We start from the raw sequence: 8,014 nt of genomic DNA, 5'->3' as shown, positions 1-8,014 counted from the left end.
CTGCACGCAAACGGTCGGTCATTAAGTAGCTTTTATGGTCATCATAGCACTTTATTAGGGGCGTTACCAGTAACCCCCAGTCTTAATGTACTTTAAACCTTGCATTACTGAGGGCTGGAGGGGCCTGGCGAACTCTATATAAGCCACCCCCTCCTCAGTATCAAGGGTTGGCACCCCTATTATTCACACACACATAATTCAGTCGACCGCCTCCGGACACCGAGACGTAGGGCTGTTACTTCCTCCGAAAAGGGCCTGAACTCGTAATCCTTGCGTCCTTACAACCTCTCCATAGCTAAGACCTCGCCTCTCCATACTTACCCTCCTACATCATTGTCAGAGTTAGAACCACGATAGGGGGCGCCCCCACCCCTAGGGTTTCCCAACCCTAGGCGCAGGGGAGGCCCAAGGGGGGGCGCACCAGCCCACCAGGAGCTGGTTCCTCTCCCACTTCAGCCCATGGGGCCCTCCGGGATAGGTGGCCCCACCCGGTGGACCCCCGGGACCCTTCCGGTGGTCCCGGTACAATACCGGCGACCCCCGAAACCTTCTCGATGGCCGAAACTGGACTTCCCATATATAAATCTTTACCTCCGGACCATTCAGGAACTCCCCGTGACGTCCAGGATCTCATCCAGGACTCCGAACAACTTTCGGGTTACTACATACTAATATCTCTACAACGCTAGCGTCACCGAACCTTAAGTGTGTAGACCCTACGGGTTCGGGAGACATGCAGACATGACCGAGACGACTCTCTGGTCAATAACCAACAGCGGGATTTGGATACCCATGTTGGCTCTCACATGCTCCTCGATGATCTCATCGGATGAACCACGATGTCGAGGATTCAATCAATCCGTATACAATTCCCTTTGTCAATCGGTACGTTACTTGCCCGAGACTCGATCGTCGGTATCCCAATACCTTGTTCAATCTCGTTACCGGCAAGTCACTTCACTCGTGCCGTAATGCATGATCCCGTGATCAACCACTTGGTCACATTGAGCTCATTATGATGATGCATTACCGAGTGAGCCCAAGAGATACCTCTCTGTCATACGGAGTGACAAATCCCAGTCTCGATTCGTGCCAACCCAACAGACACTTTCGGAGATACCTGTAGTGTACCTTTATAGTCACCCAGTTACGTTGTGACGTTTGGCACACCCAAAGTACTCCTACGGTATCCGGGAGTTGCACAATCTCATGGTCTAAGGAAATGATACTTGACATTCGGAAAAGCTACAGCAAACGAACTACACGATCTTTGAGCTACGCTTAGGATTGGGTCTTGTCCATCACATCATTCTCCTAATGATGTGATCCCGTTATCAATGACATCCAATGTCCATAGTCAGGAAACCATGACTTTCTTTTGATCAACGAGCTAGTCAACTAGAGGCTCACTAGGGACATGTTGTGTGGTCTATGTATTCACACATGTATTACGATTTCCGAATAACACAATTATAGCATGAACAATAGACAATTATCATGAACAAAGAAATATAATAATAACTATTTTATTATTGCCTCTAGGGCATATTTCCAACATGAGTACCTCCTCACTCATACGTGCAGCTCTTTTCGTGCTCCCCACAAGTGGAGAGGTGGACCGACCTCTTTCTTCTTGGTCTTGTGTGGGTTCAACCATCGATGTTTTTTGTTACTCCTTTCCACAACATCTCGATCAATGTGGCCACACCTCCTAGTTGAACCTGAAGCTAGTTGAGCAAATGCAGGTAAAAAAAATTCATCATCTGTAAATTGTTTGGTTGTCTGCATTGCAACAATGGTAAGATTAGGGCTTGCTATTTGTGCTTCCAGGGTTTTGCTCACCCCCTTTCGAACATGGTGGCCTTACCACCAAAATGCACCACGCACGTCACATACGAACAATGCTTCACAAGAGGCATCACGTGCTACTACAAGCATAAGTTCAAGACAGCAGGGACATATGATGCCCTTGCACGGCCCCGGGGTCCTGAATCCAGCTAAAGTTTAAAGGATCATCAACAACAGACGGGTAGACAAAAACCGACCAACTGGAGGGCATGCTGGATGCCGCCCCGGTAGCAGTGCTCCTGGCACCTTGCCTTGCACATGATTGAGCTGCTGGTGTTGTAGACCCGGACCTTGAAGCCGAGCCTGGAGAGCCGCAATACGAGGAGGTCGCCGGGGGACGATCCTGTGAATGTGACAAAAGTATTGCCAGCCCTTCCCGAGGACCAGCTGCTCGTGCAAGTTCTGGACCCGCATGTAACGCCCCAGATATACTTTCCATATTTGTATCCAACTCTTGCCGTCTCCGGCGCTAAGTTATATTTATTTCTCGGGTTCGGGTCTTTGTCTCCGTGTGTTGTTTTTTTCTTTTTCGTGCATCTCTTATCATGTCATCTCGTGCATTGCATTTGCATACATGTTCATCTCATGCATTCGAGCATTTTCCCCGTTGTCCGTTTTGCATTCCGGCGCTTCGTTCTCCTCCGGTGGCCATTTCTAGCTTTCTTTCGTGTGTGGGGTTCAAACATTTCCGGATTGGACCGAGACTTGTCATGCGACCTTGCTTTACTACCGGTAGACCGCCTGTCAAGTTTCGTATCATTTGGACTTCGTTTGATACTCCAACGGTTAACCGAGGGACCGAAAAGGCCTCGTGTGTGTTGCAGCCCAACACCCCTCCAATTTGTCCCAAAACCCACCAAACTCTGCTCCATGTCCTAGAGCATTCGATCACGATCGCGTGGGCGAAAACCGCACCTCATTTGGACTCTCCTAGCTCCACTTATGCCTATATATACCCCCTCCATTTCGGATCTCGTCTTCCCCGTCCAAACCCTAGTTCAAAAAAAAACATCTCCGCGCCGAGCCGGACACGTCCGACCCGGCCGGACATTTCTCCGCCGCCACTCCCACGCCGCCACGTGGCACCGGACCACATCCCCGCCGCCAGGCCCGGGAGGCCCGTGGCCGGCCCCCGAGGCCCACGCCGCCGCCCAGCGCCTCCTCACGCCTCGCGCCGCTGCCTCTCCTTCGCGCCACCGAGCCCGGCCGCCGCCGCCGCCACCGAGCCCGTCTGCTGCCGCCGCCGCCTCGCCGGGACGACGCGGGCCGCGCCCCACGCCGCCGCGGGCTGCCGGCGCCGCCCCGCCGCCTCCACGTCGTCCTCTCCTCCGGCCCCGGCCTCTCCCCGCTGCTCCGGCCGCCGTCCCCACCATTTCCGGCAAGTCCCCGGCGAACCTCGGCTTCCGTGCTCCGGCGGTGAACAGTAACCGCGAGATCTGGATCCAGATCTGATTTCGAACGGTTGACTTTTATCTCCGAAACCCTAGTTTTTCGTGCTATGTTTGACTGCTCGTATCTCCGCATCCGTAACTCCGATTTGGACATATATATATATATATCAAAATCTTCGTCTCGATGAGTACATCATTTCATTCCATTGCATCATTTTCATTTGAGGTCATCTTGTTGCCCAAAATGCTGTTAGAAGGAGGCTTCGTGAGTTAAATTGCAGATCCGTTAGTTCATCATGCACTTTTGTCATTTTTGCCATGTTTAATTCGTGCATGATATGCCTGTGCCCCTTTGGGATGAATTGTTAAGCATTTTGTCTTCTTTCCAGAGGTGCCACCCATGCATTTTTAGGTGTGTGTGTTGTCTTGTGCAAGCTTGCAAAGAGAGGCACCTGAGATTGCTGATTTCAGGGACTTCGTGTTTTTCACTAAGTCTGGGATATTTTAGTTCATGATGCTATATGTCCAGCTTGTTTCTTAGTGATCCGTGCCTCTTTTGAGGATGATCAGTAAGGGAGTTTTGATATTTATGTTATGCTCTATCCATCCATGTCTTTGTTTACATATGTGGAGTGCTCTAGGTTGACTCAATCGAGCTCAACTTTTGCTTCGTTGTTAATCTGGGCAGATCGTCAACTTGTTTGCGATTTTGCCGATGCTACCGTTAGTGTTCCATGCATGCTATGCCATTGTTCTTGCCATGTCTAGCTTGTATTTTGTGCCTTCTTAATGGATGTATGCTTGCCTTTCTGTGACTTGCACCATGGTGAGTGCATCGAGCTCGTTTACATGCCTTCGTGGGTTATATTTTAGCATGTCTCAGTTTTCACTAAAGTCTGAAAACTGATTGTGTTTTATGCTATGTTCGTGTGCCCGTTAATATATTTTGTGAACCCTTTTGGCCCCAGGTCACTTTGGGTCTTTTGTTAAGCTTGTTGAGTAGCTCCATGCCATGTTCTTACTTGTCATGTTCATGTTTTGTATCATGTTGTTTTGCTGCTCCGAAGAGGGCTTCGTGATCTGAAATTTCAGGCTAGTGTTAATTTCACTAAGTCTGGAATCTGTTTTGCGTTTGCGTTTTTGCCATGCTTGTTTGAACCTCTTAGTGTTTTGTTAACCATCTTGTGTACATCACTGCCATGTATTTTTTTTCATGTTTGGTGGCTGTAGCATGTTCATTTCGTTGCATTTAGGAGCCTACTTGCTGTATATCACAGATCTGTTCGTTTCGTAAAACGCTCGCCATTTCCAAACCGTAGCTCCGATTCCTATGATCTTTATATCGTTTTCAGGTGATTTCTTCCCCTCCATCCAGTGGCACACTTGGTTTTCCAAGTTGAGGCCAAGTTCATGCATTTTCTGTAACGTCTTGCATTTTGCATCCCGCATCGCTTCCCGCATAGCATACCGTCTTTGCATATTATTGTTGCCCTTGCACGTGGTTGATTGTATTCTTGTTGCTTGTTTGTGTTGTTAGGTAGAGCCGGGAGATGAGTTTGCTAACGAGGAGCCCGTTGAGTGTGCTTTTGAGGATCCAGTCAACTCTGACAGCTTTGCAGGCAAGATGATCATACCCTCGAAATCACTACTATCTTTGCTATGCTAGTTTGCTCGCTCTTTTGCTTTGCCACTGCTACAATGCCTACCACTTGCTTGTCAGCCTCCCAATTGCATGATTGAACCTCTAACCTACCATTGTCCTAGCAAACCGTTGATTGGCTATGTTACCGCTTTGCTCAGCCCTTCTTATAGCGTTGTTAGTTGCAGGTGAAGATTAGAGCCGTTCCTTGTTGGAACATTTATTTACTTGTTGGGATATCATTATATTGCTATGTTATCTTAATGCATCTATATACTTGGGTTTATCATTGGTTTTATCATTTGCCGCCTACCCCCTTTTCCCTTGGGTTTCCGGAGCCCGAGGGTCATCTTTATTTTAGCCCCCCACGGGCCAGTGCTCCTCTGAGTGTTGGTCCGAACTAGAGCCCTGTGCAGCGCCACCTCGGGGAAACTCAAGGGCTGGTTTTAGTTGTACAGATTGCTCATCTGAGTGTGCCCTGAGAAAGAGATATGTGCAGCTCCTATCGGGATTTGTCGGCACATTCGGGCGGTGTTGCTGGACTTGTTTTAACCTGTCGAATCATCTTGTTGTACCGAGATACCGAGTCTGATCGGTGTGTCTTGGGTGGAGGTCTATTCCTTCGTTGACCGTGAGAGCTTGTTATGGGCTAAGTTGGGACTCCCCTGCAGGGATTGATCTTTCGAAAGCCGTGCCCGCGGTTATGGGCAGATGGGAATTTGTTAATGTCCGGTTGTAGATAACTTTAACTAAACTTAATTAAAAATGAATCAACCGTGTGTGTTACCGTGATGGCCCCTTCTCGGCGGAGTCCGGGAAGTGGACACGGTGTTGGAGTTATGCTTGCGCAGGATGTTCCTTTAGCTTCTCGCTCGTGCTTCGCCTTCTCTTCTCGCTCTCTTTTGCGTATAAGTTAGCCACCATATATGCTAGCCGCTTGCTGCAGCTCCACTCATATTGTCTTATCCTTCCTATAAGCTTAAATAGTCTTGATCGCGTGGGTGTGAGATTGCTGAGTCCCTGTGGCTCACAGATACTACAACTCCAGATGCAGGTTTAGGTGTTTCTGCTCCAGTTGACGATTACGAGCTCAAGTTGGTATCAGAGCCTTCCCCGACTTCAGGAGCCCCCATTGCTTGATCGTTTTTAGCAGCCGAGTTGTGTCTAGAAAAATGTTTTGAGTCCTTAGGAATTATATATCGGAGAGCTTAGGAATTCTTTTTACTTCCCAGTCTCCTCATCGCTCTGGTAAGGCATCCTGACGTAGAGTTTTGACTCTTCTCTTCTCAAATTTCACAAAAAAAAATTTAGGATCACGCGAGTATCTTGGTTTTGTTCCGATGGTTTTGTGACGAGAACATTGTTCTTGGTGCCTCCTGTCTTTAGGGGTTGTGGCAGTGTCCCGGGGAGTTGAGCTCCGAGGTGTTGTCGTCACAATTTTATCGTTGCAATTCTGGTATACTTGAGATATGTGCGCGACATCGGAAATCTCTTTTATGCAGTTCGTTGGTGAGATAACCTCGACGCCACCCAGTACTGGGGCGGGAGTTCAGGAGTATCGCCATAACTTGTATAACAGATGCTTTTCGAAGGTTGAGATAGATGGTTTCCGAAGGTTTCTTGGTTATGTGTTGAAGGATGGATACAGCTGGATGTAGGATTGCTAGTTTGAGTGAGATATTATGCTCCCCTGTATCCCCAACACCTGATTGCATAACCGGGAAAATTTCGGGAATTTCATAGGTGGGAATTCAAGTAGCCTTAGGATATCTTTCCGACAGATGTATGATATGAAATTGGGGTTCGACGTCTAGTGGTTCGCCTATTCACGGTCGATTTTACAGTGGTCTCGTTGTGTCTTAAAGAGTCCTTGGCTATGCTGACTCGGGGACGCTTCGTATGTCATGTGCACTGCCTTGTACATGATGGTGCTGTACGATCGAGCCCGTGTAGGTCCCACCACGAAAACTTTGGACGAAATTTCTATCATATGTGTGTTGTGGCTTATTCCGCAAGCCAACCCTGTTGGGGAACGTAGCAGAAATTCAAAATTTTCCTACGTGTCACCAAGATCTATCTATGGAGAGACTAGCAACGAGGGGAAGGAGAGTGCATCTACATACCCTTGTAGATCGCTAAGCGGAAGCGTTCAAGTGAACGGGGTTGATGGAGTCGTACTCGTCGTGATTCAAATCACCGATGACCAAGTGCCGAACGCACGGCACCTCCGCGTTCAACACACGTACAGCCCGGTGATGTCTCCCACGCCTTGATCCAGCAAGGAGAGAGGGAGAGGTTGAGGAATACTCCATCCAGCAGCAGCACAACGGCGTGGTGGTGATGGAGGAGCGTGGTAATCCTGCAGGGCTTCGCCAAGCACCACAGAAGAGGAGGGAGAGAGAGATGCAGGGCTGCACCAACGAGAGATCAAATCACCTCTCATTTGGGGCAGCCCTAGGGTTTGGGTTCAACCTCGGGTTTCTTCACTTAGAGCAGCAGCTGAATTGGCGTTTCATGAAGTATCCCTTTGTTCCCTTGCCCTTCTTGAAACTAGTGGTTTCACCAACCATCAACAATTGATGCTCCTTCTTGATTTCTACTTTCGCGGTGTCAAACATCGCGAATATCTCAAGGATCATCATATATGTCCCTGATATATCATAGTTCATCACGAAGCTCTAGCAGCTTGGTGGTAATGACTTTGGAGAACCATCACTATTTCATCTGGAAGATCAACTCCCACTTGATTCAAGCGATTGTTGTACTCAGACAATCTGAGCACAAGCTCAACAATTGAGCTTTTCTCCCTTAGTATGTAGGCTAGAAGAACCGTCGGAGGTCTTATACCTCTTGACGTGGGCACGAGCCTGAAATCCCAATTTCAGCCCTCGAAACATCTCATATGTTTCGCGACATTTCAAAACGTCTTTGGTGCCTCAATTCTAAACCATTTAACTGAACTATCACGCAGTTATCAATATGTGTATGTCAGATGTTCGCAACATCCACAGACAACGTTCGAGGTTCAGCACACTGAGCGGTGCATTAAGGACATAAGCCTTCTATGAAGCAATGAGGACAATCCTCAGTTTACGGACCTAGTCCGCATAATTGCTACTATCAACTTTCAACTAAA

This window comes from Triticum urartu, chromosome 1 (genome assembly GCF_003073215.2).
Source record: "Triticum urartu cultivar G1812 chromosome 1, Tu2.1, whole genome shotgun sequence".
NCBI lineage: Eukaryota > Viridiplantae > Streptophyta > Magnoliopsida > Poales > Poaceae > Triticum > Triticum urartu.
This window is presented reverse-complemented; position numbering follows the sequence as displayed.